The sequence below is a fragment of the Gambusia affinis genome, linkage group LG24, assembly GCF_019740435.1.
Source record: "Gambusia affinis linkage group LG24, SWU_Gaff_1.0, whole genome shotgun sequence".
Taxonomy (NCBI): Eukaryota; Metazoa; Chordata; class Actinopteri; order Cyprinodontiformes; family Poeciliidae; genus Gambusia; species Gambusia affinis.
The window spans coordinates 13,088,240-13,108,540 of NC_057891.1; the positions used below are offsets into that span (position 1 = coordinate 13,088,240).

Genomic DNA, 20,301 nt, shown 5'->3' on the forward strand with positions numbered 1-20,301 from the left:
CTCCTTCAAAATGATGCCACTGAAAGACGATTTGGAGAGATGGAGAATCTGATGAAAAGCATTGAACAGGAATTAAATCATGTTTTCCACACCATAGGTTCGGAAAATGGTGCTTGAGACACTGGAGAGCCCAGTGGCAGATTCCAATCTGCGGGCTGAAATTGGAAATGAACAGCGGTGCCGTCTCCATTCTGACAGCCTTGTGTCAATAAAAGTCAGTTTCCCTCCACTGCTTCCCATTGCTTGACCACAAAGGGACTTCTGTCGGCGTACAGTAAGAGAGGAGGACGGCTGGCGTTGTGCCCGCATGCAGAAAATGACGACTGCTTTCGCCGATTACTCTGAACGCGCTAACTGACAGTAAGTGACAAGAAGGAGAAAACAAAGCCTTTAAATTCTCCACCTGGGCCTGTAAGTATCCCATTATACTTTGGTGAGTTGGTTGTTTATCGGCATTCATCAACGGCACACGCCGGCGCCCACGTGCAGAGGAGATCACATAATGTGATTTATGGTGCGGGAGAAAATTATGGAAACACTGACCTTCCATTTACATCCCATCAAACAGATAACCGGCCAGTAAGTTGCTGCTATGATGGAAGGAGGGGGGTAAGATCACTGTCATGGCTGTTTGCCTGTCATGCCGTAGCCAGAAGGCAAACAGGACTAGATCCATATCAAATGCTACCATTTGATTTATGAACTGCCGTCTTATGTTTTGCTGGCAAATTTTTCATGGTGCAATATTTGGACCTGTGCACCCAGAACTGGATACCGATCTCAGAAAATGCCAATGCACACAACAACTTTTTGGCGTGGACTTGAGTACATACTTTTGGGGGGGTTCTGCTTATTCTTTAACCAATTAAAGATTTTTATTTGAAGTTAGGACTTTGACTAGACCGTTCTGAGACATGGATAATCCTCATCAATTTTTCAAACTCTTAGGCCTTCATAGAGCAGCTGCTTCTATATTATATTAAAGGTGACTTCTTACAGATATTTGGTTGCACATATCAGAGTAAAGACAAACTAAATTTATCGACACACCACATTTTTCTGGTATTATCTTGTAAACCCCATTTGATTCTCTTTTTCTCCACTCCATGTCAGTTTATTTCCAAAGCATTTCATTGCACTGGGTTTTATCGATAAGTTGTCAAATTGAACAAGGAGATATATGCACACGCCACAGTTTTCCATTTTCATCAATCAAAAGTTGTTACGTGGCAAAATGTATCCAGGACTGGATTTTGGTCTTACAAAATACTATCAGTTGTAGTATTTTACATTTTTCTCTTCCAAGCAGAATGTCATACAAAAAAAAAAAAAAAAACATCTCAGGGATTTTTTTCCCCTTTTTAAAAAAAAAAAAAAAAAAAAGAACAAAACCTTCATCTCCTCCACCTTTGTTTGCACTTTCTATTTGCATATCAAAGAAATCCCATTGGGACCTGCTTTGCATATTTACATCTGATTAGTAACTTTAAATGAACATGTCAAAAATGGTCGAGTTTTCTTTTTTGAATATGCGAGGACTACCTAGCTTGTATAATTAGTGCCAGCACATGTAACATAGCCGTAAAAACAAAACAAGCTGATTTCAAACAACACTAGAGGCACCTTTTATATTGCCTTTCATTAGGCGTACTCAAATAATCCTGTCTCACCTTAGACCTCGGAGCTTACTAAATGATAACTCCCTCCGAATGATAAAGACAAAAATATGTACTGTATGTTTGTGGTAATACTTCTTTGCAATGACATTAGGTCTTGTAAATTCTATCAGTTTGCTTCTGATGGGAGTATTTTTAGATGTACGGAGGAAGAGTTTGAAAAGAGAACAGTCGGGTTCAAGGTCAGTTGGTTCTCTGACAAAAACAATCTGTCTGCTTACCGTCATATAGTTCAAAGTCACAATAGGGTAAAGTGAGCTTCTGTCTTCTGAGCTGACAGCAGAATATGTCTCAATGCTGACATGTTATTCCTCTCATTCTGGAGACCAGAAGTGAGATCTGAAACCAAATTTAAACATTTTTACTTTGCCTGTTCTGTCACATGTGGGAGGGACGCGCTCGAGGGCCCGTGTCGTCTTATTCGCATTGAGCTGAAACTTGACGTGTTTGACGCCTTGGGTGTGCATGCCTGTGTGTGTGTGTGCATGTGTGTCAAACTTTTCCCCCCTGAAAGTTGCTACTTGCAGGCCTAAAAATGAGCCATGATTAGCGATGCGAGTGTTTGGATTCAGTATTCCGCACCGTGTTTCGTCACCCGGTTCTCGGTGGGATTGTGTCCAAGTTGCGGTGTGTGTAGGATGTGAGGAGGGAATGAGGCGGAGGTGGTGCGGGTTGGGGAAGGGGTGCGGTAGTGGCAGTCTGGAAGGCTGTGTAGTTTGGAGCACGGCCCGCTACCCGCGCATCGGCATACCAATGAGTGGGGTTAAGAAGGCACGGCTCCTTGCGGAGACGCCGTTCCTTCGGCAGACCCCATCCGCCAAGTCTCGGCGGACCCATTTCCAAAAGCTGCTCCTAATGTGGGCCCATGTCAATCACCCCCATAGACAGCTCTCCTCTCAACACCCCCCTCTCCTGTCCATATGAAATAGTCATACATTAAGAACCAGGGGAGAGAACTTCTCTGTCTCCGAGTCCTCATGTATTCTAATGCGATTCAAAAGCCACGGGTAGCTAAGTGGGAAGACAGTTTCCCGGTCGCTTACATGGAAGCTCTTCCTTCTTTTTCGCCGTTCAAAGAGCCGCGTCTCGACATGTAAAAATTGGGCCGCCTTTTGTCTGTGTTTGTTTGTTTACGAAGAGTCATACTGTGCTGCCAAGGCGAGGATTTAACAGAGGAGGCGTCGCTCTGTCAGCCACCGGATGGGGCTTAGGAGGCGGGGGGTGTGGGGGCTAGATATTGGATCTCGCTAGTGACATGTTTATGTGACAACATCATTTGACAGATTTGACAGTCCATAGACAAACACCTTCAAAAGAGCTGGCAGTGAACCCACTCAGAAAGTGTAGGGATACCTATCTGCTGCAAAATGTACACAAAGTTGACAGGCTAATTTTCTGTTTAAAAAAAACAGAGGAGTTCACTTCAAACATCATTTGGATTAGATTTACTTCAACTTACTGTACGACTGACTTTCTAATATAGCATTCTAACATCGATTTTACAATAAAGACACGAGAGAAAGGCTCAAAGTAAACACACTGTCTCACTGGCTGCCTTTCCACTACAAATGTGCGCAGATTTTTTTGTTGACGTTCTGCTAATGTCGAAAAAACACAATTTCAAAATTTCTGTGTTTCCATTAAATAAGAAATTCAATTAAAATCACATGTGAATAAGTTTTAAAAGTCATCAAAGGCAGAAATGGATGTAAACAGTTACATAAGCAGCCACGCAAGCAGCGTTTCGGGGATATTGTAGTCTGCAATTTTACAGAAGAGCTATGGATTATGGATTTATGAACTGTGCGATGCTGTGACATTGTCAGAAAAATCACGAAAACAAACCATCTTCCTCTTCTTTGTCGTTTTTGCCAGTAGCAACATCCAGTTGTTGATCACGACTCGTGATCACGACACTTCATCCCTCACAAAACCTTTTAATCAGATTTTTTTTCCCCCTCAAAATTAGTACATTTCCACTAAACAAACTTATTTTCATACTTTTGATTTGCGCAATTTTACGGTTAGTGGAAACGCAGCTATGTGAGCATACATTTAATGTCAATATATTGTAATTGGGATTTCATGCGATAAACCAACACAAGGTAGTCATTAACTGAAAAGTGGGTAAAAGGAGTAACCCTAAATAAACAAACCTTAACTTTAATGCCTTAATCTAACCCTAACAATTTAAGTGTCCAAACATATCCAGGCAGGAAATAAATCAAATGTAAATATCATCAGAAATATTAAAATGCAGATATTGTTTAAATATATGTCATGGAATAAAGAAGCATAATCGCCTCTGGAAGATACTCTCTCTCACTCTAGTTCCCAACTTTTGTCATCCTCAGATTTAAACATCAATCATTTCCATTCAACTCTACAAATCTCCTTATGTTATCTTTTTCTGCTACATCTTTTGACTTGGCGTTGTAGTTTTTATGGCCGCTCTGAACGTGTTCAAAAACATGGCAAAATTGAGGTGACAATCGTTCACGGCTGTCACAAAGAAAACCTTTGGGAGGGGGGAACAAAACAGTCGTGTTCAAAAGATCTGGCTGAATAAAATTTCTTTCAGGACATCAGACTTAAATTTCAACATCACATTGACGATGAATGCATCTTTTTTTCTTTGCTTTTGCTTTAAAAAAAAAAAGAAAACTAGAAAATTCCTCTGCTGCAACTCTTTCAGGGAAGAATGGTTTTGTTATTCTGGGTGATCAGAAAATCCCAGAATGCTCGGTTTTCATTCGGGCTGATCTTTAAAGCAACATCACCTCCCTGGTAGACTATTTTCAAACATGCATATTAAAAATGAAAGGCATACTTACTGTGAATATGTGAGTGTTGGTGGTGGTGACAGAGAAGCCTGGGTGACCAGAGGAACTCGCTATCTGTGGAGATGAAGTTCAAATTTGAAGGCAAAAATACAACTCTGACATACACACAACTAAGTATTTGCACTAAACGAACAGATTAAAAGTTAGAAACATGAGGAAGTCTAACTAATTTGAGATGGGAACATTTTTGGAGTCATTTCTAAACAACTGTAGGTTCTGACACAAATGTATGAGATGTTTCACCACTTAGATTAAATAAAATCGATTGAAAAGTTCAGGAGCACAACAGGAACCAACAGCCAGACATGAACAGGAAGCTACGGGAACGCCAGTGTGATTCTCCAGAGGAATCTAGTTTGTGCATCACATTGGAGTAAGAGGAACCCAAAGAAAACAAACAAACAAACAAAAAAAAAGACCAACGCTGCAGACCTTTGGCTGAAATTTGGAACTCCTGATGTGAACACATTTAAATCTCTTCTCAAGGACATATTTATGGTCATATGAGACAAAGATTGAGCTATTTGGTTACAAGGACAAGACATTATTAGAGGAGAGACTGTTTGGTCTTTGTGTCACCCAACAATGCACCAACTGTTAAGGATAGCAGAGGCAACATCATGATATCGGACAGTTTTGTTGCTAGTGGCACTGATACTTTCTGACCAGAGCTCAAACTTGGTGGAAATATGTGAATGATGTAAAGCCAACTTTGAGATAGAAAGTAAAAACACTTTAAATGATAAGAAAAATTGTCCTGGCCAATAAATATGGTCAAACCTTGGTGAAGAGGAACTCACATCTGGATAAATAGTACAGCTTAATTTCAATGTCAAAAATCAAACTAATAGCTTGCAGCACATCTTACAGAATATGACTTTTGGTCCAACATATTTCCTTAGGGTTTTTTTGCAGGAAAAACTGATTTAATTCAATTTTATAATTAGTTGCTCTACAAACAACACTACCGGTGTGAGTATTTAATCCACTACCACAACAAGTGCTGATCTAAAAAAGTAAAAAAAAAAAAAAAACTAAAAAAAAGCAAAGAGGATCATCTTTTATCCCATATTGAGTCTTTTATTTGGTTACGCCTCCACAACTAACACATTGTCCCACTGTATGGAGTCGTACTGCGGTCCCCAAAGGCATACAGCAATACGCTTCGGGGCTACCGAGCAGCCAATCTCCTCTGGGGTCAAAGAACCTTGGGCTTCCGTGGCCGGTCCAAAAGCACCATGCCTGGCTGAATGCGGCCCACGCTGGGGCTGAGGTATAGCGGCGAATACGTGGGACGTGAGATGGGATGATCAAACCACAGGGATCTGACTGGATTTACACTCCTGCCAGCATCCTCTTTGGTCAACGATGGGCTCAATATCTTACGTGAAACAATGAGACAAAGAGGGATAGCAAAAACAGACAAATTGAAGGTGGTGCTTTCAGATAATATCTAACAAGCTGCAATCTCCCGCTAGCAGAGGGTAAAAAAAAAAAAGGTATACAAGGGAAATGATATTTGAGAGGCACTGAGCAGGAAGCTTCAGTCGTAATGGTGTTAAATTTCAATCAGAACGCAATTGAACATGTGTGAAAAGAAGCTGATAACCCCATTAACTGAAGAGGCGTGCAATGCAGAGAATGCACCTTTATTTTGAAACAGATTCAAATAATTTAAAAACACTCAAGACTGTTAGCTACTTTTACAACACTGGATGGCAAAATGAGTTGATTTGTTCATATTTTCAGGATCCCACTTGCTTTGCTTTATTGAGTTTAATACATCCCTTCAATGGGAGTTATGTGAAATATTTGACTGAATAAATATGGAAGCTCGTAGGACTTTTGTATAACAAAATAATTTTGAAATGCAGGCAGAAAAGTGAAGAGTTGGGGTTTTTTTGTTTGTTTTTTTAAATAGGAAACAGGATATGGAACCACTGAGTGTCCCAGAAAAACTTTGCGAAACAATGAACTATCAAAAGCTTAAACACTGAGGCATGGGTTAAAAGTGACAAAAGAACCTGATGAACTAATCCGAGGTGTTAAGGAACAGCTGTCGAACAGAAAGAGCAGGTAAACTGAGGGAGGTGACTAACTAAAACAGAGGCAGCTGCACTAACTCAAAGAAACAAACCACAGGGAAAAAGTCAGATGATAACGGAGCTAAATCCAGAAGAGCAAGAAACAACAAGAATGTGAACTAAGACACTAAATACAAAGGAATGAATATGGCAACACATTTCGTACAGTTATGAACACAAAGAAATTGGTTGAATAATTTACAGAATATGGTGAATAAGATCAATAGAATACAAAATACACATATTAGTGTCATAAAAGGATTAGTTTGGTTAGGACTGCAAAACCAGAAAACTCTAAGGAGATCATTTGTTTTCACTTTCCTTAAACTAAAAAGTTTTCACCCACAGAGAAAACCTTTCTTTTACAAGAAATATTGTAAAAGGCGGTAAGTGAATTGAAGACCTTCTGGTGTGTGGCTAATGTTTGGGCATCATTTTCAGGTGTCACATTCAGAGACCTAGAATAAAAAACTACAAAAATTCCCATCTGATTTATTGTTTGTAAAGATGGAGGAAGGAGGTTTTTTTCTTAGTCCCAAAGGTTAAAAATGTGCTTATTAAATTTGCTTCAAAAGCAAAAGACTTTCTAGAAAAGCTGGTTTAACCAAGCTGACCATTTAATCCAGCTTATAGAGCATAAATCGCTTGCACCAAACATTCAGGAAATGTAAGCCGTCTTGAAAAACTCTCGTTATCCTAGCATTTAGCTAATATTCAATACGCATTTTGGCAACCCTCTCCCTTAACAAGGTATTAAAGAGAAGGCTTCGTTCTTAGAGGTTGTTTTAGGAATTACGCTTAATATGTTTTATTGGAGGATAAAACTTTGCCCAGACAGAAAATAAAGAGACACTTACGGGTGGAAGACGAGCCTGCTTATTTTCAGGACAGCCGAAGTTCAAGAAGCATGCTAAGTGTTAGCGGCAGATTCTTTCGTCGTCACAAATACTTCTCTTTGTCTAACCTTTCTTTAAGGTGAATCATTTTCAAATATGTAATTTTCTTGAAATTATTTTATTTTAATAAAACCTTGAATACAGGGGATATATAAAAAAATAATAAAAAAACGCGCGCGCGCGCACGCACTGGTAAGTGTTAGGATATAGGATGAAATCCACTGGAGGAATTTATCATTACTGAGCGAAGCCTGACGGTATGTGAGCTTTTAAAATTAATGACAGAAGCACTCTGACTTTTAGTCCGTCTAAAATTTTCATTAAATTTCATTATTCAGCTGTCTCTGTGGCCCTGAATTAATAAACTCCAGGTATCATACCATGAATTCATATTACGTCGGAGACAGAAAGAGCCAGTTATGCCGCTTCCCTCTCTGAACACACGTCCATCTTTACAATATCCGAAAAACATACAATTAAGAACGAGTTCAAAGCGTGTTATTCAATGTAGAACTTTCGTTATTACCTTGAAAATAGATGGTGAGGACAAAAAGTAGACTCTCTTTCTCACACACACACACACACACACACACACACACACACACACACACACACACACACACACACGCAGCCAGGTGCTATTTTTGTAGTCTCTGAAATCAATGGCTCCAGCATGTATCACTCAATTGGCTGGGAAAACATCTCTTTTTACTGACACTGACAAATGAAGGGCACACAAGAGAGAGATTTTCCTTCAAGCGCCTGAAAACATCTAATCTCTTAATGGCTCCTTTGCTAACTATTTCTCTCCCTATAATGTGATTTTATTTTTCGGCAACGAAAAAAAAAAAAGTAAAGAAAAGGAGGGGAAAAAGGCGCCAGGCCCATGCAGGGAGGGAGATGCCAGTGGCAATTACGGGCCGCAGCGGAGTTTAAGAGGAGGGAAAACAACGGAGGTTTCATCCTAAAGCTGGAAATTGTTTTGGAAAGGAAAGCGTTTAGGCCGTGCTAACTCTTCCTGGATGAAACAAAGCGTGTGGAACAGGACGGACTCGGACTCATGAATACAGATTTAACTCCCACCAAACTGCTTCTGACAGATGCGCGGAGACACTGTCTGCTTGTTTTTCCAACAACTACTACCCCCCATCATATAGCATCTGTTTTGTTAGAAGCTTTTTTTCCTTCTTCTTTTTTACATATTGCGCCTTTTTTGTGCCAGAATTCTAAAAGCTTCCTCAGATAATGTGGAACAATTTTGTGCTGGAAGTGCATTTGCGTCAGAATTGCAGACTCCCGCCGCTGTTGCGTGGAGTTCGTGTTTGTTTACCCTAAGTGTTACGGCGCGGAGGTTAAAGCTCCTTTTAGGCTCCGAAAAAGAACCGGAGCTACACCTGTTAATGGCGCTGCCCCTGACGGTTCTTCTTCGACGAAACTCGAAAGCTTTCAGCATATATCAGCATTTCTCCACAACAACAACAACAACAACCAAAAAAGCAGCTGCGTGTTAAAGAAAAAAAAAGAGAAAGGAACAGGTGTACCTCGTGTTTGTTGTAAAGGTGAACCGGAAATAATAATAAAAACAATGATGAGACTCGAGTGTCAGACCAGGAGTCCAAGTCAAGTCTGAAGTTTTTACCGAATAAGTCAAAATCGAGGCAAAAGTTTGTGAGTCTCAAACTACAGTCCTGATCTCTGGTTTATATATAAATCTTATTTACCCAAATGAAGGAGAGAGAAACCCAACACACACACACACACACCTCAACACAATTTCCCCTCCCACACCTGTTGCTGGTGACTACCACTTTAAAATAAAAGGCTATTATAGTTGTTTCACAATGTATAATTAAGCTATGGATGCTCCTCCTTGATTTTGTGGCTGAAAATATTGTTTTGGATATTTAAAATGTCTTCCAGTTCCAGTATCCAATGTTCATTAGAAGTTAAAGTTTATTTATTACATCATTACCAATCAAGTGGCAGAAGTTAATGAAAATGGTCTCAAAAAGGACAATATTATCGTTTATCGCAAAAACAATTTGTCACGGTGATAAATTAGTGGCGTTTATTAAGAAGGGATTCGTAGCTTATTGTTTTGGAAATACACTAAACTATTTTTGGTTGAGCTAAAATGTTTTCCTGGACTATTAGCTAATATGATTAACACACTCACCATATGGTAAAAAAAAAAAAAGTTTTATATCTTTATTCCTGTAAAAAGTAAAGACAAGAAAAAGTAATTTTTTGTCCCTTTTTTGTGATCTCTGATTGATTCATTCATTGAGAGCTGTTCTCGCAGTTGCAGGGTTTTATGTTCTATCTCCACTAAACTAAACTGATTATTTATGGATGCACCAATCAAGCTTTTACCAAAAGAAATAAAAGAAAAATAAATAAATTCAAATGGCAAACACAAACCATATAAAGAATAAAAGTGTGTCAAGTAGTAGTGGAATCCAGCAGCAAATAACGGGAATCCAAGGACGCCCCACTTATTTATCAAAGCATCTGTCCCTAACCTTTGCCAGATTTTTACAAAACTAAAACAAAACATACTCCAGAAAACTTTCTACTTGGTGAAAAAATGTTTTAAGTAATTCTGCATTTTGTGGGTTTTGTTAGAAATTACTTATCTTGCAGTATTTGACCTGTTGATAAATGGAAGTTGGAGGATTTCAAACACTGACTGACTCGTTGCGATATACTGTCAGGCAAAAAAGTATAGATGCTATCCAGAAAAGGCTCATATTCTGATTTATAATTTACATTTTTCAGCAGTTGGGAAAGAAAACACCTTAATTATGATAAAAAAAAAAAGAAACAACAAAAAAAAAACAGCATTCTTCAGCACTGCACCTCCTACAGTGTATGCTAAATTTAGTTGAGATAACTTTCCATTTCTTAATTGTCAATGACTTGTCAGCAGGTTTATGGAGATGCTCTGGGTTACTGTCATGTTTCAAGTTCCAGATCTGCTTCAACTTTTTTACTTTTTTTTCACAGATGGTCTCACATTCATTCATGGTGGATATCATAATGGTGAACTTGCCACCAAACCCTAACACTTCCAGAAGGACAGTTGCAAGATCCTATGATAGACCCTGTGAAGATATATTATGGTTTTGGAGACTTTTTTAGCATCTTGCGGTCTGCTTTCATGGTAGACTAGCTTGGACAGCCGGCCTTGGGGATGGAGGCTACTTCTTCACTGCAAAACACAAAATTTTACCAATTAATTTTGGTCTAGTTTCTATCTTTGTACATTTGGGATGATGACGAAACTATCTTACGGTAACTTTTCAGCAAATATAGGAGTTTGTTTTAGGTAAATATTTTCTTAATATTGACAAAAAGTTGTTAGTTCCATTGGCAGATTATTTTCTTATAACAAGACATTTTCCCCCAAATTGAACGTGAAATAATCTGGCAGTGGAACAAGTTGTTTTTTCATCAGTATTAAGGATTTATTGACTCTAAACAAACTCCTCTCTCTTCCTGAAAAGTTTCTTTTGAGTGAGTTTTGTCTTACTTCAGGTATACTGAGATACTTGCACTAGAAACTAGACCAAACTTGGAAAGATTTTTGTTTTGACAGCGTTGACGATGTGCTTTTTTTTATTCCTTTCTACAGAACAATTTACAGGTTTTTTTTTCAGTTTTCATTCTTCTTTTTTTGTTAAATACCACATCTCTAAGCACAACACAGGTCAGCATTTGACCAGTCAATCACTTGTAAGATCCAATTAATGACAAATTCACAGATTGCTAATGATTGTGTTATGAATCACTTTTTTAGGCATAAAATAAAAAGCAAGGCAGATGGGTTTAAGTATGATAATTAGGCTCTAGGCCTTTTTTATGCTGCATAATCCAAAATCTGGTCATAATCTTAGCAGCTTACGGACGTTAGAGTAGAACCGGACAGCCAAGAAGACATCGGAGACAAATGTAACTAATTGTCACGCAACCTCGCGTTGGGGGCTAAGAACGTGTCTAAATAATGGCAGCTAATTTGCCTTGTATTGTGCCTTCTTGATGGGTTTAAATTGAATGAGTCAGGATCCATTCTGGCGTAATGTGAAAGCCGGGGCACCGGTTCACACCAGAGACATTCAAGGTCGAGCTACTCCAAATGAAGGGGTGACTGGATGTGTGTCGGCGTGTGTGTGTGTGTGTGTGTGCGTGTGTGTGTGTGTGGGGAAGGGGGGGGGGGGTTGACAAGATTTAAAGTAAGGAGGCTGAGTCAGTGGACAGCTGGGGTGCAGATTTGGCACCACATACATGTAACCTTGAATTATTGTTTTGTTTTGTTTTGTTCCCTCTCTTCTGCTTTGAAAGCTTCCCTTGCAAGCCCTCCTCAAAAACAAATGGGTTTTTGTCACCCACATTAATGGCACAATCAGTCTGGAAAAAATTGCAGTCACAAATTATTCACTGTAATCCTCCATTTGAGGAGCCTAATGCCTCTAATTGGGCTTTTATGACTTACAAACTGTGTCTTCCACTCTCTTAGTTTCTTTTTTTTAATTATTATTATTATTATTATTATTTTTCCCCCTCTGGCGTTTGTTTTTCTTCCTTCCCGCCATGCTGCGGAGTGACATTGAGCCTCTCCCTGTCGGGGTGCTCTCTTGTCTCACTCCGCTGCACATTTTCGCTGTCCCCCCTCCTCGCCTCCTCCCCCAGACATGGAGCTTTTGACTGAATACATTATCCGAGCTGTTGTTCTGTTTGTTGTTGTTTTAGTATCCAAGAAAAAAGATGAATTATTAATGATGACAGACAAACAAAATAAAGATTTCTTGTGTGTGTGTTTTTTTTTTATTTTTTTTATTTTTATTTTTTTAAAGGACTGGGGCAGATCCTATCTCCAGGCTTTTAGATAATATTTAATAAGGCAGAAAACAAGGATTTTAGGATAACAGGAGAAATTCTTTAAAATCTAAAACAAATATGTAACAACTTTTTTCATGTTTTATTCATTTAGCCATCCCGGGCCTGTACTTGAACGGACCCGCTAAATCCAGTGTCTCCCCACATTCGTCCCAGTAAACCAAATCCCAAACAGGGATCAGTGTGCCACCTTTTGGCTGCAAACCGGCATTGCACCCGACCTGCCCAGCTTCCCGGCGAGTTCTCAGTGAGATTAATGATTTCAGGAGTCGGCCACAGAGTGATTAGAATCAAAGATACAGCGCGCTGGTGGCACATCAGCGTGGAAAGAGGCTTGGGGGGGGTGGGGGGGGATACTGTTTTGCATTCGAGTGCTCATTTGTTTTATTGTACAGAATAAGAGGGCAGGGGCATCTGTTTTGATCAAAGGAGGAGCTGCCGGTGACAAATTAACTGCCATGATTGTGTCAGTTTGTCACTGCGTAGAAAAGGAGACACAGAGCCATTTATCAGAAAGGAAAGCTGTGTTTACCCCCCTCTCCTTCTCTCTGAGGAGTCAGTGATAAGGGACGTATGAGGAAAAATGACTGAGCGATAAGGCTTTTTAACCAGAACAACACGGGCTGACCCACCGACGTGCAGCCGTCAAACTCACGGCCCAAACTGACACGATCGGCAGGTAGAACTGGAATTTGATTTCCAGTGCTTAGCCAAGACCTTCATAACCCTTAACTGGATTCTATACAGACCAAATAGTTCATATTAAGGAAACATTCTGATCTGAAAAGTGTGGCATGCACTTCAAATTAGAGGAGTTTTGTTAATTCCTCTTCGTAAAAATGTCTCGACTTCAATCAGTCGACGGGGCTCTCAGGCCTTACCACAGATTTTCATTTGGTTTTAGGTTTGGACCTTTGGGATCCCCACAGCATAATGCTGCCACTACCTTATTCCAGTTGTGAGCTTAGGACAAAATAAGCACAGTTGGCTTAAAACTAGATCTGATTTTGCAGGCTAGTTATTTGGATAAATATCAATACATTTGTTTCTGTATTTTAATTATTTGCGATTCAGCTGCAAATAAACAAGATGACACCTGTTTCAATACAAAATAGAAGGATATATATATATATATATATATATATATATATATATATATATATATATATATATATATATATATATATATATATATAAAAATGTGCAGTTCCCCTTAAGCATTGTGGAACATTATGGATTCATACAAGAAAATAATATAAAATATAAATAATACTTTCTCAACTCTCCATACAAAGAAAAAAATTCTCATATGTTTAAGAGTGTAAATATATTTAAGTACCAATTTGCAATTTCTCCTTCAGTTTTTGAAGTTTATTCTAAATAATGGTGGCCCACATATTGCCGCCAATCCCAGCCTGTATTACTGAATTTTAAAGCCTATCTTTATCATTGATATTGTCAATTTCTGTTTCACGGCACTAAAATGAGGTGTAATTATGTAAATTAAAGGATTTCTGAAGGGAGTTGATTGTGCTGGATTTTATTCAGGTCTACAACGCCATACTACATTTTAGACTTTTAATCTATTAAAAAAAAAAAAAAGGAGCCGTGTAGCATTAGATAATAATTTGAAGTTGTAACAACATAAATTGGAAAAACTAATGAGGTATGAATACCTATGGCAAGGTGCTGCAGATCCAGTTTCACAAACTATTTGATTTTTGCTTAACGCCACGCTGCTCCGTTTCTATTTTTCCCTGCCTGTTTTATTTATTTTTTTCTTATCGTACACATAGTGCCTCCTTTAAGCGCTTTCCCCCTCATCTGGGGGTAAAAGAAAAAAGAAACGAAGCCTGCCTGTTTGGAGTTTACGGGATCAGAGAAGAGGTAAATATCATTTCCATAACATTTGAACCAGTTAACCACCAGCACAATACGGAGAAACACTACTGTAAGCGCCTGACATTGCCAATGAGGCTGGAACTCTGTGATTTGCCGCTCTGCCAAAGAGGAGGGAAGCAAGCGAAAACATGGAGGAGGTGAGAGGTCAACTGTGCTCTCCCTGCATCACTTTCCAAGCAGCCCCTCAAGCGCTGGTGATGTTTTAGGCAACAGTGCCTCAATTTGGGGGGAGGCCTGATGGATGCCGCTCCCAAGGTGAATGAAAAGAATAGCATTAAGCTGCACCACACTGCCTGGGGAGAGCTGCACTGCTTTGGGTGATTCATCTATTGATTATTTCTACCCAGGCATGGAAGGTGCCATGTAAACACACATATATTAGCAGTCTGCGAATTGCACATGTGCGCCCCGGACACACATCAGACATGGTGGATCCAGCGAAGCTCGCCTCGGGCCTGGTTGCTGTTTTATAATCAGATTCCGACTCCTAGCAGCTCGTGGGCATTCTCAAACCACATGCCAGATACATCAGATGGAGAACTAAATAGAGATGAATGAAAAGATGAAGGAATAAATAAATGCTAAATGTGCATTACCTCCACTTGTGTGGGCCGGCTATTATGGTATTGATTTAAGTTTGAGATTTTGGAGTGTACTCACAGTGCAGTGTGTGAGTCAAATCAGATTTTTCTTTCTTTTTTTGTTTTTTGACTAAAATAAAGTAACCTCTGAACTTTTGCAACATAAAACCTCTTCAATTTAGAGAAAGTTTGTGCAGTTTTCGACAGCGAGCTTAAATAAGTTAGTTTCACTGTTTTATAAAGTTTTCCTGCCCATAAAAACACAAGAATCCGGTGCAGTGTGGCACCAATCAGTCGCCCAGTGGCCACAACCATGCAATCTTCCATTAATTCACTCTGACCAATTTACCTGGTTTTCAAAAACTTTTAAAAAAAATTTAAAACTCCCGTTGGATCAGAATTTCCTCCAAATGAATGATGAAAACACTCAGCTAAACTCAACTGTAATGATGAATTACCTTAATTGTTTTAACCTTGTTTTTCATGGTGTGAATTTGGTGCTGCTGATTTTTTTGTTGTTTTGTTTCCTTTATTTTATTTTATCCTTGGAAGACTCGGAAATTGAACAAAAAACAAAAAAACAGCTCAACCTTGTCGATAGTTTTATTGAAATACTTTAGATATGAAAAAAATGCTTTCAGAGATTTTTGTTGCTTTTGTTAGGTTTTATGAAAATGTAATATTAAATAACTTCTAGTCATTGTTAGGGTCACCCAGTAAAATTTGAAGGGGCATTTCTTTCTTTCTGAATATTCTGGTAGAGTGAATCACAGAGATATTCACAGAGATCTTGCTCAGTTAAAGCTTTTCAAAGTTCTGGTAGTAAATGACTATACAAGTTTTCTATCCAATAGCATTCAAAGACTGAACAATAGGGTTTAATCTGCAAGTTTGACTTAAAAAAACAACCCCAGAAGTCAGTAATTGATGTAATATTATGAAGCTTTTCTTACAGGGTGAAAAACATTGTCTTCAATTGTTTTATTTCAAATAAGCATCTTACTGAGGGTTTTTTTTTTGTCCATATCTTTCTGTTTCAATTTTAGCTGCAACTTGTATACCTGTTACCCATATAAAGCAAATGATTAGCAAATATTTGTCATATTGGCCAAATTTAAAATAAATAAATAAAAAGTAAAGACACAACTCCTGTTGACCAGTAATCGGTAATCCATCTTTTTAAATGACAATTGATGAATACCACCTTAAATAGTTTTGTTTGGAGTATTTCAACCCCACAAAGTCAAAGGAAATGCGTGAAGCGTCCCGGTTGAATGAGATGGTCTCTTAAACTGATGGTTCACAGTCCTTTATTGAACAGCCTTTTATTGTGAACTCACCGTAAGAGCTACAAAATATACAAATAAAATAACATTAGTATTCAAACAGTGTTGTTCTGACATTAACATATAAATATTTTATCTTCTGTGCTAAAATTATGTTTTACAATAAATGTATTTATTAAAATCCAAAATCCCTGTTATGAAATAAAATGCAACGTATTTCAACTGCTGACGGTTGACCATAAAAATCAGCACCATCTAGTGTCAAAACACAACCGTCACACCCAATAGAGAAATACACGTTCACAGGAAAAATAAACATATATACACACAACACACTCACCTTGTTCCCTCATCAACCAAGCGCCAACCAACCGATTGTAACCCTGAATCACACCCAAACTATCTCCCCTTCACTCCGACTCGTTCATGTCAGCTTTCTCTGCCCCAACGGCCGCTTACTTCTACCGTTTGGCGCCAGTCACCTTACCGTTCCAAGCCCTTTCAAAATAAAAGCATCGACTATCATGTCAACAAAACATGACATGAGGAGACACAAAATATTAGAAAAGTAATTTACACTCCCACCAAATCATTAGAGCTTAACTAAACAAATAGGGCGATAATGATTTCCTTCAGAAAAAATGACCTGTAACCTTTAACCTCTATGAAAACACGAGACATAGGAAAGAATGCAACTTAAACTTAAGACTATAGTTAAACAGTTTCTAATAATAGAATCAGTTTCTGCACTGGGCGTTCCACTATAGAAACTTTACGGGAACACTGTCCATTCTCCATCTTCCGTTCTCCAAAACGAATCTTTACTTTTCTTACAAGTCCATCTTTATCTGTTACTACGTCCATTACACGTGCTAATCTCCATTCATTGCGAGGTAAATCATCCATCTTCTCCATGACAACATCTCCAACCTTCAGATTTCTCTTCGGAGTATGCCATTTCTGTCTTGTTGCGATGTTGGATAGATACTCCCTTTTCCAACGTGACCAAAACTGCTCTGATAGGTACTGCACTTGCCGCCATCTTTTCCGTGCATAAATGTCTTCCTTGATGAAGTTACCTGGAGGGGGCAAGGCTGCCTTTGATTTCATGGTGAGCAGATGATTTGGGGTCAATGGCTCTGGACTGTTTGGGTCACTGAGGTTATCCACTGTAAGAGGTCTGCTGTTCACGATCGACATTGCCTCATAAAAGAATGTCCTTAAAGATGAATCATCCATCCTGCCTGACGAAAGTGAAGCCGTCGAGCGCAGGATGTTTCGAACTGTCCTGATTTGCCTTTCCCACACACCTCCTGTATGGCTTGAATGAGGCGTGTGCATGTTGAAGTCACACTGCTTCTCGGCCAGAAATGTGATAATGCGGTTAGTGTCCACTTGTTGTAAAGCTTCCTGCAGCTCATTTTTAGCTCCGACAAAGTTGCTTCCTTGATCACACCTTTATCTCGCTGACTGCTCCTCTTATGGCTATAAACAACGGAGCGCATTGATAAATGCGTCTGTAGTCATATCGTCTAACATTTCTATGTGCACTGCTCTGCAACAAAGACAAGTGAAAAGAAGTCCATAACGCTTGTGCACCTTTCGAGCTTGTTTGGTTAGAAAGGGACCAAAACAGTCCATTCCACAAAATGTGAATGGTGGCGATGGCTCTAAGCGCACCTTTGGTAGATCAGACATTCTTTGTTCCTCTGTTCCTCTTCTGAGTCTGCGACACTTTACACATTGGTGTATAAATTTTGTTACAGCTCTGTTGATGCCAGGAATCCAAATTCCATTTGACCTGATCTCATTGATTGTCATTCCTTTCCCTTGGTGTTGCACCTTACTGTGGAAATGAGCAATTAATAGCTGAGTGACATGGTGACCCTTTGGAACTAATACTGGATGTTTCAGTGAGGAAGAGAAAGAAGCATCCTTTAGCCTTCCTCCCACCTTAAGGAGTCCATCACTATCAAGAAAAGTGTCCATCTGAAACAGCTTGCTTTTGTGAGGAAGTGCCTTTCCATGTTTAAGCATCTTTATCTCCTCTGGATATTCATTTGCTTGTACATCTTTTAGAATGACACATTCAGCGTTGCCTTTCTTGTGCTGTGCTATGACCTGTTGTTTTATCTCTCTTGGCACAGCGAATCAGTCGAGCAATAGCTTGAGTGGATTTGTACCAAGAAGAAAACTTTGTTAACTTGTCTGTCAAACCTTTCTTCTCTGTTTTGAAAGTGTTCAGCGCATGTGCCCTTTTAACTTCTGGATCTCCGAGTGGTAAGTCCATGTTGATCTTTGCAGCAGGAGGGATTTCTTTGTCCCACAGAAACTGTGGCCCTTTGAACCAGTCTGATGAGATGAGTTCACCTGCGCTTGAACCTCTGGAGGCAATATCTGCTGGATTTTGCTCAGAAGAAATGTATCTCCATTGCTGGGGGGTGCTGTTGAGCCTTATCTTTTGAACTCGATTGGAGACAAATGTGTGAAAACGGGCGCTTCATTATTAATGTAGCCTAAAACTACCTTAGAGTCCGTCCAGAAATACTCATCAATCTGTGTCAATCCAAGCTCATCCTTTAACATGTTGCTTACAATAATGGAAACAACAGCAGCCGTTAGTTCAAGTCTTGGTATTGTTGTTACCTTAATAGGAGCAACTCTGGTCTTTGCTGTAACTAAAGCACAATACACCTTATCATCTTTGTTTACATATCTTAAATACGAACACTGACCATAACCATATGAACTTGCATCAGACAAAGGTTGAAGCTCGGTTTTTACTATTTGGCCAAAGTCTTTAGGAACATAACAGCGTGACATTGTAATTTTCTCCAAGTTCTTCAAGTCATCTTTCCAGTTATCCCATACTGGCTTTAGTTCACTGGGAAGGGGATCATCCCAGCCTGTGCCTTGTTTGCATGTCTCTTGAAGCACTCTTTTGCCTGTGAGTACAAAGGGGGAGATGAATCCCAATGGGTCGTACAAAGATGCAACCATAGATAGAATGCCACGCCTTGTAGCAGGTTGGTCATTGGGTCGAAAGCGAAACCTCAGTGTGTCTGAGTCAATGTGCCAGTGAATGCCTAGCGCTCTTTCAAGTTTGGAGTCATTAAATGCTAGGTCACATGCTTGCTGTGGAGAGGCACGTTCAGATGATGGAATGCTTTCTAACACTGTTTTGTCATTACTTACAAACTTGTGTAGTCTGAGGCCACCTGAAGCACAAAGTGTTTGAGCCTCCTGGGCGAGCTGAATAGCTTCCTTGACGCTTGCAGTACTTGTTACACCATCGTCGACATAGAAATCTTTCATTATGAACTGAGATGCAAGGGGAAACTGTGTCTCATTTTCTTTTGCAAGATGTTTTAATCCATAATTGGCACATCCTGGTGAGGATGTGGCACCGAAAAGATGGACCTTCATTCGAAACTCTTGAGGCTCAGTATTCAGGTTGCCATTTTTCCACCACAAAAATCTTAAATAGTCTCTATCTGCTTCATACACATGAAATTGATGGAACATTTTTTCAATGTCACATAATAATGCAACTTGATGCCGTCTGAATCTGATTAGAACACCATTTAGATTGTTCAGCAAATCTGGGCCTGACAGCAAGTGATCATTGAGACTGTTACCTTTATATTTTGCTGAGTCGAAAAAGACTACTCTGAGTTTGTCTGGTTTTTGGGGATGATATATTCCGTGATGGGGAATATACCACCTTTCTCCTTCTTTTGCTTCGTTTTGAACTTCCTCTGCATCACCCTTCTCTATGACTTCGCCCATAAACTTTACATATTGCTCCTTGTATCTTTGGTCTTTTGACAGTTTGTTTTTGAGGCTTTGAAGTCGCACAGTGGCCATTTGCTTATTGTCTGGTAACAGAGGTCTCTCCTTAAATGGAAGTGGCATTTCATAATGTCCTTCATTGTTTTTATAAATTCCTTCCTTAAGTGTATTCAGAAAGAGAATATCATCTTGAGACACTGATTTGTTATCCTTGTTATCATCCTTAAAGTCAGACTCGAGAATCTTGAGTGCATCAGTGGGAGTCATTAAAGGGAGTTCTTTGACTGTAACTCTGTGGCACACAGTAGATATGCTGAAAGAGTCATTGTGAGATGATGTGGGGCC

The 20,301-nt window shown here is 39.3% G+C and overlaps 1 protein-coding gene across 1 annotated transcript in view; it reads right to left on the reverse strand.

The window, feature by feature from the left end:
• Positions 1–4,547, reverse strand: part of LOC122827410 (fidgetin-like) — an 89,182-nt gene extending 84,635 nt beyond the window's left edge. Inside the window, exon 1 of the mRNA XM_044110321.1 lies at positions 4,511–4,547. The gene's annotated coding sequence lies outside the window, so the exon portion shown is untranslated. The remainder of the gene's footprint in view (positions 1–4,510) is intronic.
• Positions 4,548–20,301: the final 15,754 nt, after the last annotated feature.